Below are 15,986 nucleotides of genomic sequence, written 5' to 3' on the forward strand. Positions count from 1 at the left end.
TAGGGATGCTTTATACCAGGGGTGTCCAAGAGGTAGATCGGGATCTAGTAGACCTTTAGCTGGTAAGCAGTAGATCTCAAGACACTGTCAACATATTCATACATTATATATATATATAATACACAAAAGCTATGAATATCTTGTAAATTATATATATTATATATATTATATATATATCTTATAAATTATATATATTATAAATTATAAACGGTGAGTTCTGATGTCATCAGTTATAAACGGTGAGTTCTGATGTCATTTCTGTCACATGACTCACTGAAATTTGTGTATTATAATAAATAAAGTACCCCCAGTTGCAAAATATGAGGATATTAGAAGTTACCTCGGAGTTCCATGATCTGTATAAAAACACTCGGCCTTCGGCCTCGTGTTTTTATATGATCATGAAACTCCTCGGTAACTTATAAGATCCTTATAATTTACAAGAGGGGGTACTTTATTCACTATATATATATATATATATATATATATATATATATATATATATATATATATATATATATATATATATATATTATTATTATTATTATTATTAAGGTTACATAAGAAATAGCTGTTTGTTAAATATATATATATTATTTTCTCATAAATCAATCTTTAAGTAATTCTCCATGTACTATTCCATGGAAGAGAATGCTAACAATGCATTTATGGATGTAGATCACAATGGGACAACATCACGAAAAGTAGACCTCGCATTAGTAAAGTATAGCCACTCCTGCTTCTATAGTTCTGCTTCAACTTGTAGTTGACTGTCCATACCTCCCAACTGTCCTGTTTTCAGAGGGACAGTCCCTCTTTTGACAACTCAACCCGTAGTCCCTCGTTTTTATTGGAAAGTCCCGATTTTCTCAGAAAAAGAAACAATGTTTCTAACTTAATTGGCTTTTGGCAGAAAGCCCAGAACAGCCACAGGTTCAGATAAGATACTTTTGTAACAATTTTGAGATAAGCAAACAAGTAATTGTAACAATATATGATAACAGGTTCCTTGGGAGAAGTTAGACTCACAGCTTAAAGGGAAATTCACCTTCATTAGAAAAACTGTAATAACAAAAAAAAACACAGAAATATGTTCAAACTTTCATAAGCTGTCAAATGTTGTAAAATAAACATGGAAATTAGGGGGTATGGCCACAAAAATGGACGTGGTCAACAAAAATTTCGCCACGCAGCGCACAACGACTTTTTTGTCCCTCTTTTTGATTCCAAAATGTCGGGGTGTGTGGTTGACCATGCAGTTGTCAAGGTACTGTATCTAAAGCATCATAGAGCCCTCAAACTAGGGATGCACCGAATTCGGCTGAACAAAATCCGATTTCGCATATGCAATTGCAAATTAGGGGTGGGAAGGGGAAACATTTTTTACTTCCTTGTTTTGTGACAAAAAGTCACGCGATTCCCCCACTACTATGCAAATTTGAATTTGGATTCGGTTCGGCCAGGCAGAAGGATTAGGCCAAATCCGAATCCTGCCCCAATACCGAACCGAATCCTGGATTTGGTGCATCCCTACCTCAAACAGCCTTAATCTACAAAATAAATAACTAAACTAACATTGATTAAAGTCACTTTAAATAGCTTGTTTACCCCAGTAGCACACATCTTGCATCATTACAAGGGACACATCCTCTAAATATATCTACCAATGAATAAACAATCGTTCTGTATATATTCATTTTGGTTAGTTTGTACTATAATAACAGATAAGCGTTTCAAAGCTAAATTACCCAAGCGATCGCTTCTGCCTAGTGAAACTTTGTTAGTCTTCTTTGGTCAATTTGAATAGGGCGGGTACATTAAAGTAGTATGAATCAACATACGATCGGACTTTCCCCTATCTCCCGTTCCAATCAAATAAAGTACAAAAGAACAGATCAGCCAATGTTCTGCCCCTGACAGCAATCGCACGAAAGTTATGTCCGACAAAGCTAGTCTCCCACTGAAAATCATATGATCGGCAATACACGCAGAGATATTATTGGCAGCCGACAGAAATTTTCTAGCCTGTCCGATCGGCCAAAAGACCGATCTCCGCCGGACGAAAAATGTCTTGACTCTCCACACACAGTCTGAAAATCGTACGAATCCTCCATTCGTACGATCGGATCTTTGCGTCTATGGCCAGCTTTAGGGGGCTATTTATTAAAGTCTGAATGCAAAGAATTTAGTTTTTTTTACTATACTGTATACTGTATGAGAGTTGTAGTTGAACTAGCTCCTGCTTTGGGATTTCTCAGCTCATGATGAGAAAGAAGCAACTGGACCATGATAGGTGTGTAGTAGACCTACAATCTGATTACAGAGGGATAGGTTTGGTCGATTTTGTATGATAACCTGTAATACCAAGCCTTTGTAAATAAGTAAAATACCTGCCTGTCAGTCTTTGTTGTGCCTCAGGCATCAACTGGCAGCCTAGTGCTGAAGGTACCAGTTATAACTGCTACTCTAACGGTCTTAGTTGTGTCTAGGCTTATACTCGAGTCAATGAGTTTTACCCAGGTTTCGTAAGTAAAATTAGGTACCTCGGCTTATACTCGAGTATATACCGAGGTCATAATCTGAGGTCATAATTATATTTTGCACCAGTAAAAGTTCTTGGCCAGTAAACATTATAGAGCTTTATACAAAAGCAGCTAAATTAACTGATCTAATTTACAATTTTCTGCTTCAGGAGAATGTGAAATTTAATTTTGGCTGTTCAAAAACCACCTTTGTATTCAGTTTGGGTTCTTGATATTAGTTGTGAGGTCAGTGGCTTTTAGACTTTAGTTTAAGCCCTGTTCCCCCTTAGACGTCCAACAAATGGTCATTTCTCATATCAAGGTAAACATATGAAAACATATGCTGTATCAACTCTGTAGCCATACTTCTAAGAACATCTAAGAGATTCCAGATTATGAATGCCATACCTGTGCATTTTTATAAAACCAATTGGCCTTTGAAGATGTGAAACAGTATCACTTCTATAACCATGACATTCAGTATTAATTAAGTAGTACATCAATTTTTATTGATGTAAAATCTGTATTTACATAATTTCCTTCTTATAAACCATTTTGAACAACATGGAAGTGATTTATCATTTTCAAATTCGATTTTTTTTTTCCCTGTGAATTGTTTTTTTTTATTTTGTGGGCTAAAACTCCTGAATTAGAATTCTGCTTTCAAAAAATTGTACATATAGGGGCACATTTACAAAGCTCGAGTGAAGGATTCGAATTAAAAAAACTTCGAATTTCGAAGTGTTTTTTGGGCTACTTCGACCATCGAATGGGCTACTTCGACCTTCGACTACTACTTCGAATCGAACGATTCGAACTAAAAATCGTTCGACTATTCGACCATTCGATAGTCGAAGTACTGTCTCTTTAAGAAAAACTTCGACCCCCTACTTCGGCAGCTAAAAGCTACCGAAGTCAATGTTAGCCTATGGGGAAGGTCCCCATAGGCTTGCCTGAGATTTTTTGAATGAAGGATATTCCTTCGATCGTTGTATTAAAATCCTTCGAATCTTTCGATTCAAAGGATTTAATCGTTCGATCGAACGAATAATCCTTCGATCGCAGGATTTGCGCTAAATCGTTCGACTTCGATATTCGAACGATTTTAGTTCCTAGTCGAATATCGAGGGTTAATTAACCCTCGATATTCGACCCTTCATACATCTGCCCCTTAATATTTATTAAGCTAAAAAAAATGTAAATGTAAAACTTTGGCATCTAAAAGCTGTTGAGTTCATGTAGAAGTCAATGGGACCACCGAGGGCAAATTTAAAGAGGATCTGTAACCCATACAAAATTGTATATTAGAAGTATTTTGCAAATTAAACATCAAGGGGGTCATTTATTAAAATCCGAATTTATCTCAATATTGTTTGCTACAAACTCTGATCAAATCCACTCTTTTTTTTTGCGCTTATTTATTATTACATTTTCCAGAAAACTTCGGGGTATTGCACAAAACCGAACCCAAAAAATCATTGGGACTTCTCCCATTGACTTATATGCAACCTTGACAGGTCTGAGATGTCGGATTTTCTGATTCAGACTTTTCCATCCTCTGGGTTTAATAAATTCAGAAAAATTTTATATTTTTTTAAAGTCGGATTTTATTTATAAAAAATCACATATTTTTATCGTGATTTTTGCATCTGGAGTTTAGTAAATAACTCCCAAAACCAAAATTCCCCAATTTTTTTTATAAAACATCCATACCTGTTACAAATCTATTAAAAATCTGAGCTGTCAATAATTTATTGCCTGACTCGGCTCGATGCCTCAGACATGGAGACAGGATAGTCAATTACTTTCACTTTCCATTTAGCAATTCCTAGATGTAACTGGCTTCCTTACATTCCCCCTCCCTCCTCACTGTCTATAATTGTATAGCGGGTGCACAGGCATGGATACTAGGTTCCCCATTCTGCTTAATAACAGTGTTAAACAAAATGGCGCCTGCCTGCTTGCTGTGATTGCAAGTTCCCAGACTGAAGGAAACAAGGTTTTAATAATCTATACAATGACTGTAATGTTTATTTTGTTCAATTAACATGATAGAAAAGGATTTTGAATTATTTGTTATCGTGCTGGGTCCCCTTTAAAAATGTATGTATTGAAATGTTCTTAACGATTTTGTTCAAGCTATTTTGTTACATTCTGAATTTGTAATAAATATGCAAACATTCAAGTTTGATAAAAATCGGAAGTAGAAAAACATTACACACATTCGAATTTTGATAAATATCTTGTCAACCTCATACAGTACTGAAAATATGAAATAGTGCTAATCTCTTGAATGGATTTTTCTGGCTGTAGGAGATGAAGAATTGATTTTTTGCAGAGAAGAACATGTTAAACTTAATCCTTAGGGTTAAAGCTTTTTGGCATTTAAACTTCCCAATGTGACTTCACTGTACCAATCTGCTTTTTGTCTGTCCATTAGCACTCAGCAAAACAGAAAAGATTACAAGCACTAAAAATAAAAAAACTACTACACTGCAGTGAAAATGCTCAGGGCTTGATTAGGTATGCAAAGTCATTGCAAATCACAAAGTTTCATACAGAACTGCCTCTGTAAATGCTATTCACATTTGCATGCAGAGCTGTGGAGTCGGTGTCTGAAGCAATTTTGGGTATCTGGATTTGGAGTCACCAAAAATGTACTGACTCCGACAATGAAAATAATCAAATCAGATGAACTTCTATAAAGGAGGATATGGCAGAAGTAATTCTGGTTCTAAGAACAGTGCGTAGTTAATTTTGGGTTGTACTTAAAGGACCAGTAACATCAAAAACATTTTTTTATCAAGGGTCGAAGTGAATTCGAGGGAATTTTCGAAGTAAAAAAATTCGAAATTCGAAGTCATTTTTTGGATACTTCGACCATTGAATTTGAATCGAAGTAAAAATCGTTAGAATAATCGACCATTTGATAATCAAAGTACTGTCTCTTTAAAAAAACTTCGACTTCAATACTTTGCCAAATTAAACCTGCCGAAGTGCTATGTTAGCCTATGGGGACCTTCTACAACATTTTTCTAAGTCTTTAGAGGTCGAAGGAAAATCCTTCGATCGATGAAATCGTTCGATACAAACGATTTAATCGTACGATTTTACTTCGATCGTGCCAAATTCGGTGAATAATACTTCGACTTCATGTTTAGCCCCATGTCAGATTTCAAAATTGAATATAAAAAAAAAAGAGCAAATCTGTTTGCTCTTTTGAGAAATGGATTTCAGTGCAGAATTCTGCTGGAGCAGCACTATTAACTGATTCATTTTGAAAAAAATTTTTTTTCCCATGACAGTATCCCTTTAACTTCTTTCAATCAACATGTAAATTACAGTAGGAACAGTAACAACAAAAAATTAAAGTGTAATTAACATATAATATACTGTTGTTCTGCACTGGTAAAACTATAGGGTCCTCAATTCCCTCTGGAACATCTGCCCGACTATTGGTCAGACATCGTTCGGGGAAGCCCGTCGGAGGGCCCCATACAATGGGCAATAAGCTGATGAAGTTTAATATGTTGATAGCTTTTATCTGCCTGTTTATCTTCAAGTCTGTGCCAAATCCTATCATGGAACCAATTTGTCGCAAAAAATGCAATTGTAGTGGTAAAATATGTTCTGCCTTATTATGATTGCAATACACTGGCAGAAAAGATGTTTAAACCAGATACATTCTTTTCCAGCATTACACCGTTACAAAATAGAAACCTTTCAATCAAACAAGTTATACTCCCGTTAAATGTGAGAATTATTCCCACTGTACACTCAATCACGGAACAACAGATGATATCACATATATAATCATATATTAAATTAAAAGCCAATTAGCAATACTCTACAAAGCCTAAATGCACTTTAAAACTTGCACAAAATCAATTTGCCGCTTTGTTTGATCCCCACATTATACACGGGACCACTGTTCTCACCCAACCGCATGGTGGTAAATGCAATGAAAAAGCCATGGCTTAACTGGGCGTTGTTGATATTTTGCCCCAACAGCTTCATGATTTTACAAGAAAAAGTGTCTTTTGACAAGTAATTCAAATCAAATTAGATTCTCGTGAAAAGCTCCGTGCTAATTCTCTCTTTGCTAATGATTGCTCACATTTAAAGGTGTGAATAACAGCTTTCATGTCTCTTTTTACTCCTTGATCCTATTTTAATTATTGGAACTGCTTTATTGAGAGAGATCACACAGGTTTCAGCACTTTAATCCTATTATTCCTCACAAAGGACAGCAATGGAAAGCAAGTGAATTTCCTGGGGAGGGATCACAAGACTGAATTCTCAGCAAGTCTATTGATTCCACCCACCTTTACTCTCATTCTCTATTATCTGTTTTATATTGCCTGATCTAATGCTCAGTAGTATAGTGTCAGGTTCTGTAATAGCATAAATAGCATGTATTATGATTAACTATTCATTAATTATAATATAATTAATAGATAAGATCTATTATCGTGAAAACCTTGTTGCAAAAATGTAGTACAGGTATTACATTTCCATTCTCTGTTTTCTATTTTTCCCTTTTTCCTTTATACAGTAGGTACAGGTATGGGATCCATTATCCGAAAACCCGTTATCCATAAAGTTCTAAATTACGGAAAGACCGTCTCTCATAGACTCCATTATACTCAAATAATTCAAATGTTTAAAAATGACAAAAAATTAGCAAAACTCGAAAACTGACGTCTGCGTCAATTTTGGGTGTCCAAATGGTGTTGACGTGCAACGGTTTTGACGCAATCGACTCTTCCGACGCAGGTCCAAATTTTTTTGACGCCGGCAAGTTTTGTGAATTTATTTACCAGCAGCAAAACGCTAAAATTCACATCGAATTCATGCCTGCCAAATGTATTCGCCCATCACTAGTCCTTATCACGGACATTCCAAATTCAAAATGTCACTAAGCTGTGCTCTATAGGTGTTTAAAGCCAGATATGTGGAGCTATACATGGATTTCTGTGGAATTATTGGTATCTGCATGGGTCTTCTGCCCAAATATTTAACATGGATTTAATAAATCTAAGTATTGAATTCAGAATTACTAAACAGGGAAAAACAACAATGGGTGAAGGGAGAGGGTTGTATTATTATAATCTATCTACCTCACAAGGATGAAACATGGAGAAGCTTCCATTTCCCGTCTCTCCTGTTTAGCTCAAGAAATAACACAAACAATAAAACTTTCATGATTCAAACAATAGGCAAAATGTATGTTCAGCACAAACCCTAAGGTCAGACTGGGCCAGCGGGAAAAAAACCCGGTGGGTCTGACCCTCATGGGCCCCCACCAGCCCAGAACTGCTCAGGGGTGGGAATTTAGAAGTTTAGAGGGGGCCCCTGTTGACTGCCTGGAGGGCCCTTTATGCCACAGCCCTAGTGGGCCCCCAATCCAGTCCTGACAAAACATGTTCATTGAACTCATGCTGAACAAAGGGATATATTGTCCCTTTAAGTATATGGGGGCAAGGTATCAGCTGACCCGACCAATTTTACCAAGTAATAAAAAGTGACCAGATACCTACTAGGATGGTTTGAAAATCACAATAGACAAGGGCCACATTGGCACGTTGATACAGTCTTCTTCATCTTGGTCTGAGGGCAAATGATTGGATCATAAACTCGATTTGGTCCAGCACATGGGTGGCTAAATTGGAAAGGTCCACTCATTTATTGGCCTGGCCAGTCCAATGGATCTTCTAGTGTTTGACCAGCTTTAAGCAGATGTTGTACACCAGGAGTGCCCATACTTAACTAATGCGAGGTCTACTTTTAGTGATATTGTCCCATTATGATCTACATCCATAAAATATTATCATTCTGTTCCATAGAAAATGTTACTTAAATACTAATTTATGAGAAAATGGATATTGTTATATTTAACAAACAACTATTTCTTAACCTTAACAGCATTCAGTTTGTGATTTGCCTGAATCCCTGTAGTTTTTGCAAGATTTAGGTTTGGTCAGAGCTTAAGCGTCACCATCCACAGGAACATCGCCTATTCACTGACAGGCGCAGGCGTCAATTCGCTAACGAAAGAGACCGTTGCTAGAGTTTGTTCGCACTCTATCGCCAGGCGACTTTTCGATCTGGCGAAAGGTCGTTACTCCGCAAATTCAGTAAAGTGTGGATTTTACTGAACGTAACGTTACCTCTTTTGCCAGATTTGACTTTGCCACCTCAAACGAGGCGAAGTGCTAAAAAAAAGCTAGATCTTCCTCAATCTTCTGTCACTTACATCATATCCTGTGTGCCGAAAATGCATTAAAGTTCAAAAAACGCTGGTGACATTTCCTTTTTTTAAGCGGGATTGGCTACAAAAGTCCTAACAAACTTTTTTTGGGTAACTGGTTTTCTCCAGACATTTCATAACATATGGAACATTAATTTTACAGTGGGCTCATGTGTAGAGCATTATATTAACTCTCTTGTCTTTATTAAGTAGGGATGCACCGAATCAACTATTTCTTAACCTTAATATAACAAATATCTGAATAAAAAGCATGAAATAGGAGGGTAATTTAGTCAAGTTGTTTATTGACAGTGTCTTGAGATCTACTGATCTCCAACTAAAGGTCTACTGGTAGATCCCGATGTACCTTTTGGACACCCCTGTTGTACACTGTATTGGCATTTAAAAAAGTGGAACAATAGAAATTGTAGAAAGGGAAGAGAACTGAATTTATGAGAGAGAGAAAGCTCTGAGGCTGTCCGACCTGCATCCATTCAGCTACTAATAAACTCCAGTTCCCAACATCCTTCTTTAGCATTCTGGTGTCTGGCAGCTGAATGGCCGCTGGTTGATTATCCTTATGAAACAATTGAGAAAAGTTTGAAGGAAATATTTGTTTGGAATTAAATACATAGCATAACTTTCTCTGCAGAAAATTGTTAGGGAGTGCTAGGTCTACTGGGTCTCTTTGCAAAATTACATTGCTGATCTTTTAAAGCCCTCCATTAAATTAAATACACAAATCCACTGACCTGAAAACAGCAATTATATCTTCTAATTTAAGCTTTAAATCATAACTGTCGTAAATGATCCCATCAGTAAGGCAATCCAAAATGCATATGCAACAGTGCACATGGTACTTCATTCTAGCATATGCTCTATTACTTTACATACTTTGTTTAGACAGCCTATTTTAGTTCAGAAAATATAATGAAAATTGTTTGGGTACACTGGGTACACGACGGTTATCAAAATTCTGCTTAACTAATGCATTTCCCCAGCCTGCCACAGATATGCCAACACATTTACAGTGTAGGAGATATGCTTATAGGCAAAGTGGATTCTCTCTCTGCATTCTCCATAGGATTATAGGAATGTACCAAATCCAGCATTCAGTTTGGGATTTGCCTGAAGTAGTTTTTGCAAGATTCAGGTTTGGTCAGAGCTTAAGGGGCAGATTCATTAAAGAACGAAGTGGCTAACGCTAGCGACAATTCGCCAGCGTCACCATCCGCAGGGACATCACCTATTCACTAACAGGCGCAGGCCTCAATTCACTAATGAAAGAGACCGTTGCTAGAGTTTGTTCGCACTCTATCGCCAGGCGACTTTTCGATCCGGCGAAAGGTCATTACTCTGCAAATTCAGTAAAGTGCAGATTTTACTGAACGTTACCTCTTTTGCCAGATTTGACTTTGCCACCTCAAACCATGCGAAGTGCTAAAAAGCCACTAGATCTCCCCCAATCTTCTGTCACTTACATCATATCCTGTGTGCTGAAAATGCATTAAAGTTCAAAAAACGCTGGTGGCATTTCCTTTTTTTAAGCGGGATCGGCTGCAAAAGTCCTAACAAACTTTTTATGGGTAACCGGTTTTCTCCAGACATTTCATAACATATGGAACATTCATTTTACAGTGGGCTCATGTGTAGAGCATTATATTAATTCTCTTGTCTTTATTTAGTAGGGATGCACCGAATCCACTATTTTGTAGTCGGCCGAACCCCCAAATCCTTCGCAAAATATTAAGACGCATACCGAACCAAATCCTAATTTGCATATTAGGGGTGGGAAGGTAAAAACTATTTTTGCTTCCTTGTTTTGTGACAAAAGGTCACGTGATTTCCCTCCCCACCCCACCCCTAATTTGCATATGCAAATTAAAATTTGAATTCCGTTCGGCCAGGCAGAAGGATTCGACTGAATCTGAATCCTGCTGAAAAAGGCCAAATCCTGGCCGAATCCCGAACCAAATCCTGGATTCGGTGCATCCCTATTATTAAGTTCCCTGGACATTTGTAATAAAAAGTAGTAACTTCAAGCATTTGCATCAACATTTATAATAAAGACCTCCATACAACTTTAAATGTCCTGCCCCATACAAATTGACCTAAGCGTAAGATTATTAGGTAGAAATGAACGCTAGCACATCTTCGCTAAGAAATGCTCGCACTGCCGAAGTAACGCTAGTGAAAAGTCGACAGCTTTCAGTGCCCAGGACAAAACTCTGCATATTAGTGAATTGATGTAGTCTTTGCGCATTTGCGCCTGGCGAAATGGTGCGAGCTGTGCAAAGCTGACGCTGGACAAAAATTTGCCGTTAGTGAATCTACCCTTAAGGGTTAACTAAAAAGCATTTTAGTTGAGAAGACATGTACTCATTTGTTTGCAAAGCAAAAGGAGTTCTGGGAAAGGATCGTGCCTAAAATTTTCATTTCCATGGAATGCCCAAGAGATTGAGCTTTACCTCTTAAAGCACAGACAGGTCCGTATGCTGATTGGATTCCCAACTGCAGACTGGTTTTACCTTTGGTGGGTAATGAAGGGTTTTCCAGTCAGCAGATGTAGAGCCAGGGAAGTGGATCCACTAGAAAAGCATTTTGTCTGACGTCCAAATTCAGTTTGGCTGAACAATTAGGGGCTGGTTAATTGAATTTCAACACTTGCAAAACCGTAAATTAAATGCATTGGAATCAATGGGAACATAAACTTACATTCTATTTATCCATTGGGTTATCCATAAGGGTTATTTCGTAAAATCCGAATTTATCTCCTTTTTTAAAATAAATAAACCTTGACCAGAATCCAATACCCGATTTTACCTTATTTGTTATTAAAAAAGCTAGATTTAATCAGTTCTGGTAAAATCTAAATAAAATCGAGTAAAAACCTGAATCATAGGATTTTTCCGAAAAGCCCACATTTTTGGGATTTTTGCCTGAAAGTCGGAAATGGTTGGATTCTCTAGCTAATTCTAGTGCAGACCACAGAAACTTCAAAATCGGATAGGGACCTCTGCTGTTGACTTATACATAACCTCTGCAGGTCTGAGATGGCAGATTTTCAGATTCAGGCTTTTGCCGCATCGGGCTTTAATAAATCTGGAAAAATTTGAGTTTTTAAAAAAAACATGAAAAATTTGAGTTTTGCCCCAAAAACTCAGACCGGAGTTTAGTAAATAACCTCTGTAATGTTGCAAGAGGATATATCAATAACATTTTTAGTTTCCAGCACTATGCCATTCCTCTTATTGCAATCTAACATGGAGATAGTGTGAAATTCTGGTTTCCAGATACTGCCCTCTGTTGAAATACCAGAAGGACAAACTGCAGATGTAGATGTTCTGTGTTTCTAGTGTTCTTGTGTTTTACGAAAACAATGAAAATGGAACCAAATTTTCATTCATTCAGAAACACACGGGTTAACATTCTTTTCTAGCTTTCTGGACCCACGGGGGTTTATGTCACACTGATAATGAATTCCTATTTTGGTATTGCCATAGTACATAGCTATTGCTTTAAAATTCCTGTGAATTCCACATAAAGAAAAGCTGCTGAAGGAAGAAATTCGCTTATGTTCTCCCAGGTATGATTCATAACCATGAAGAACTATATTTCGTTTGTATTAATTTCCTCTTCAACACAGTAATGATAAATGAGATATGCTTTAATGCTGCCATGGCTGCGTTTTATCAATTCTAATTCCTTGGAAACCTTTGACAGCATGTCTTTCTTAGAAGCACCGTCCTCCCATTGCTAGAACATCAGCTGTGCCAATGGGTCTTTATATACTTGAACATGATCCCTTTTTTTACCCTAAATAAATAATGTAATTACATTGTAGGGATGTGAAAATCTTAGACACCCTTACACTTTACAGACAGGCCCATCCCTAGTAATATGGACACCTCAGTGGGTCCTTATGGGGACCTTGTGCTTATGTAACCCCTGTAGTTCACACAGTGTACACCAGATGGCACTGTGCCAGAGTATAAAAGGTTTAGGAACCATATGTTCTGGGTCCATTGCTTTAGCCCAACCAAGCAGGCTGGAAGGGAATGGGTAGTGCTGACCCTAGGCGCCTTGGCCCTAGTAATTAGACAGCTATACTCGTTTTATAGATCGCTCTAGGAGTGATAGAGAGGTTATTTAGTTGAGCAGCTCAAGGCTCCGCCGAGGATATTAGAGGGATTAAGATCCCAGGGTATTACTGACCCAGAGTAATGAACCAAGTGTTGAGATAGGGATGTCAGGAGTTCCCCTAGTCTGCCACTAAAAGATATCCTGAAAACCGGGCACTACCCATCACATGCTGTCAACTTACTCTCTGCTGTACATTCCCTAGCCTGTGGGGATTCAGCCTATACGTGCTGTGAGTATATGCTTCCTTTATGCTGCTGTGTATGTTCTATACTCTATTGTGGATCAATGTGCTAAATGATCTATGTGCTATTGTTCAATAAACACAGTTCTTTGTTTAACTGTTAAAGAACTACTGGCGCCCATCATTGTGCTATCGCACCCAGTTACAGTTACACTACACCCTTGCCTCCACGGCGTTGCGAGGGCTTACCCCTGAGAAAGAGAGCTCATCGGTGGTCTCAGCCCACAAAGGAAAGTAGCTAAAACTTCCCTAGCACAAGTCAGTTTACTATAGCGCTACAGCATGTACATTGTATATACAGTATATAAAGATTTGTATCAAGTGGCAATAGGGAAGCAATAATGACGTAAGCAATAACATGTATTTAAACATCCAGGTTATATATAGGGAAGAAGCACACCAACTTGTTCTGGCAGTTGCCTTTATTGTATTTAATTGCAGAAGTTGAAGCAAAAGCTTTTGGAGACCAACCCCTTCCTCAAGTTCCAGCATTGCATCTGAGGATGGTCCCTGAAAACTTGTGCTTCAACTTCTGCAATTAAGGGGCAGATTTACTATGCTCGAGTGAATTTTAGAAGTTAAAAAAGTTCGAATTTCGAAGTAAATTTTTGGGTACTTCGACCATCGAATAGGCTATATTCGACCATTCGACTTCGATTCAAAGTAAAAATCGTTCGAATATTTGACCATTCAATAATCAAAGTACTCTTTCTTTAAAAAAAACTTCGACTTCATACTTCGCCAAATTAAAGCTACCGAAGTGCAATGTTAGCCTATGGGGACCTTCCACAGCACTTTCTAAGGTTTTTTTGATCGAATAGAAATCCTTCGTTCAATCACTAAAAATCATTCGATTCGAACTATTTAATCGTTCGATCGATCGAATACGCTAAAAATCCTTCGACTTCGATATTCGAAGGGTCGAATTTTGAAGTTTTTTTAACTTCGAAATTCGACCCTTAGTAAATCTGCCCCTAAATGTGATAAAGGCAACTGCCAGAACAAGTTGGTGTGCTTCTTCCCTTTATATTACCTGGATGGTATATTTGGCCTGGAAGTGGTCTGGGAGGTGAATGCACCCAGCAGGGAGAAGTAAGTGGTGTGCTGCTATAAGAATTGTAATAAACAGTTAGGCCCATAAATCTTTGGACAGAGACAACTTTTTTATAATTTTGGTTCTGTACATTTCCAATGAAACAACTCAGATGCAGTTGAACTGCAGACTTTCAGCTTTAATTCAGTGAGTTGAACAAAAAGATTGCATAAAAATGTGAGGAACTAAAGCCTTTTTTTAACACAATCACCTCACTTGTCTGTGAACAAACAACATGCGGTCAAAGGAGCTCTCCATGCAGGTGAAACAAGCCATCCTTAAGCTGCAAAAACAGAAAAAAAAACATCTGAGAAATTTCTACAATATTAGGAGTGGCAAAATCGAAAGTTTGGTACATCCTGAGAAAGAAAGAAATCACTGTTGAACTCAGCAACCCAAAAAGACCTGGACGTCCACAGAAGACAACAGTGGTGGATGATCTCAGAATCATTTCCATGGTGAAGAGAAACCCCTTCACAACAGCCAAACAAGTGAACAACACTCTCCAGGAGGCAGGCGTATCCACATCCAAGTCTACCATAAAGAGAAGACTACATGAAAGTAAATACAGAGGGTGCACTGCAAGGTACAGGCCACTCATAAGCATCAAGAATAGAAAGACTAGATTGGACCTTTGCTAAAAAAACTAAATCTAAAAAAGCCAGCACAGTTCTGGGAAAACATTCTTTGGACATATGAAACCAAGATCAACCTCTACCAGAATGATGGCAAGAAAAAAGTATGGAGAAGCAGTGGAACAGCGCATGATCCAAAGCATAGCACATCATGTATAAAACATTTGGAAGGCAGTGTGATGGCTTGGGAGTGCATGGCTGCCTCTGGCACTGGGACACTAGTGTTTATCCATCATGTGACACAGGACAGAAGCAGACAAATAAATTCTGAGGTGTTCAGAGACACTGTCTGCTCAAATCCAGCTAAATGCAGTCACATTGATTGGGAGGCGTTTCATAATACAGATGGACAATGACCCAAAACATACAGCCATACAGCCAAAGCAACCCAGGAGTTTATTAAAGCAAAGAAGTTTAATATTCTTGAATGGCCAAGTCAGTCACCTGATCTGAACCCAATTGAGCTGCATTTAACTTGTTAAAGACTAAACTTCAGACAGAAAGGCCCACAAACAGCAACTGAAAGCCGCTGCAGTAAAGACCTGGCAGAGCATTAAAAAGGAGGAAACCCAGAATCTGGTGATGTCCATGAGTTCAAGACTTCAGGTTGTCATTGCCAGCAAAGGGTTTTCAACCAAGTATTAGAAATGAACATTTTATTTTCAGTTTTTTAATTTGTCTAATTATTTTTGAGCCCCTGAAATGAAGTGATTGTGTTAAAAAAAGGAGTTAGTTATGCTACAACAGAAGCTTGTACTTGATCCCAACTAAGATATAATTAATCCTTATTGGAAGCAAAACCAGCCTATTGGGTTTATTTAATGTTTACATGATTTTCTAGTAGACTTAAGATATTAAGATCCAAATTACTTATTAATGAAACAGATTAAACCCACTACAGTTAGTGGGGCTTTTATAATAGCAATGGCTTCATTTTAGGAGGCTTCCCAAGTGACAGTTCTCTTGCCCTTTATATAATGAAACCTTGGAATTTCAAACGGACTTGAGGCTTTTTAACGTTATTGAATAATGGCTACACCCGCTTATTTGGTTGGCGTCAAAGATGGCTTTTTTAACTTTGAGCAGCATTAAAGGGGTGGTT

The 15,986-nt window shown here is 37.7% G+C and overlaps 1 protein-coding gene across 1 annotated transcript in view; it reads right to left on the reverse strand.

Moving 5' to 3' along the window:
• The window catches only part of LOC108704686 (guanylate cyclase soluble subunit alpha-2-like), a 127,655-nt gene that overhangs the window by 13,198 nt on the left and 98,471 nt on the right, over positions 1 to 15,986 (reverse strand). The gene's annotated exons all lie outside the window — the stretch shown is intronic.

Source organism: Xenopus laevis, chromosome 2L, assembly GCF_017654675.1.
Source record: "Xenopus laevis strain J_2021 chromosome 2L, Xenopus_laevis_v10.1, whole genome shotgun sequence".
Taxonomy (NCBI): domain Eukaryota; kingdom Metazoa; phylum Chordata; class Amphibia; order Anura; family Pipidae; genus Xenopus; species Xenopus laevis.